The sequence below is a fragment of the Aplysia californica genome, unplaced genomic scaffold (genome assembly GCF_000002075.1).
Source record: "Aplysia californica isolate F4 #8 unplaced genomic scaffold, AplCal3.0 scaffold00585, whole genome shotgun sequence".
NCBI lineage: Eukaryota > Metazoa > Mollusca > Gastropoda > Aplysiida > Aplysiidae > Aplysia > Aplysia californica.
In genome coordinates, this window is record NW_004797855.1 from 309,614 (window position 1) to 311,096 (window position 1,483).

The 1,483-nt window shown below is 40.0% G+C and overlaps 1 protein-coding gene across 1 annotated transcript in view; it reads right to left on the minus strand.

Moving 5' to 3' along the window:
* The window catches only part of LOC101847901, a gene marked incomplete in the record, with an annotated part of 46,908 nt that overhangs the window by 41,181 nt on the left and 4,244 nt on the right, over positions 1-1,483 (minus strand).

Here is a 1,483-nt window from a genome sequence, read left to right on the forward strand (position 1 = left end):
AGAAATAAAGGTTGGTTTTTTTTCCTTCTTTTTTTTAAAGCCCATATCTCTATCTCTGTCTATTTAATAATACATTTATTTGTAGATCTAGTTATAGAAAGAACGCCGTATTATTGCAATTTTGTAATTTAGATATAGTACGCCACGGCGCCCATGTAAAAAAAAAATCAGCAAGAACCAAGCTTCGCCTGTTGCGTATGAGAGAGAGAGAAAACATGCCTAGCCCATTGCTTTAGCATGAACTCCTTCACACAACTTGCCACAAAAAACATGGCGGACATCGCTTTCAAATGTGGCCATCGCGCAGCAAGGCGAGAGAGGGGCGTACTGTATCTAGTACTATAGTGTACATCTATGGGTATTGCCGAAAGTTCTGCCACACCCCCCCCCCACAATCATGATATGCACAATATAGTCTTTGTAGAAGGAAAGTCGTCCACGGCTGTCCGCTCGATGTGTAAACTGTGCGCGGTTGTTGTGTTGTCAGCCTGACAACTTGTTCTTTAGGAAATCTTACACTTTACGCTGTGTATCCTCTTGGCGACACTGACTGAGAGCAATAAAACCGCTTATGTAACGCAATGCGTGCGGATTGGATTTCGTGGGTGATGCCAAGGCTCTAGTGAATTGTGTTGAGACTAGTTTCATTATTTGATATTTAACTTATTATCGTCTCAAAATGAGCAAAGTGTAGGCTAGGAAACCGTAAATTAATCATTGCACTGGTCTTGTGTGTGCACCCTAAGAGCGGTGCATAGATATACGGCACAAATAAAGAAACCTTACCACTATACAGTTTTAAAAAATAAGAAACTTATTTCTTCGGTAACACACGGGATTGTCATGCGAATTTGGGAGATTAACAAATGGGTTGAAATGATTTTCACGCAGACCAACTTTTTACCTATGATATCTGCGATTTCTTGCCTTTTCACGCTAGGTAGTGCGTCCAAACACGACACAAGAGTGCAATATCGTTATTTCTACAGTTCTACACAGTAGAACCGTATTATTAGTATTTATACCATACCGCTGTAACAGTGGCCCTTCTAAACCTCTCCGTCATTACCCCCCCCCCCAACCGATACGTCACAGCTCCAAGCTCTAGTAATAGTTCTGTTTGGGTACGTTCAATGTACTTTCAAACAAATCAGTTTTATAAGAAAATCGCCCAGTTTCCTTGAGGATCTGTGATAAAAAAAACTGAGGAACATAACAAGTTTATTGCTAATTAAATCCTACAGTGTGGTATTTGAAGCAGATACGTTGTTTGTCAGATGATCCATTACAGAAAAGCACATCAGGCAATAACCCTAATAGATAGACACTGAAAATAATGTTCCTTTGTCAAATCTTAAAATCCTGTACATACTAATATAAATGCTAGTATCTCCCCCTTCTCTTTCTCTCTCTATGTTTCTCATTCTCTGTCTGTCTGTCTGTCTGTCTTTCTGTCTGTCTGTCTGTCTGTCTGTCTGTCTGT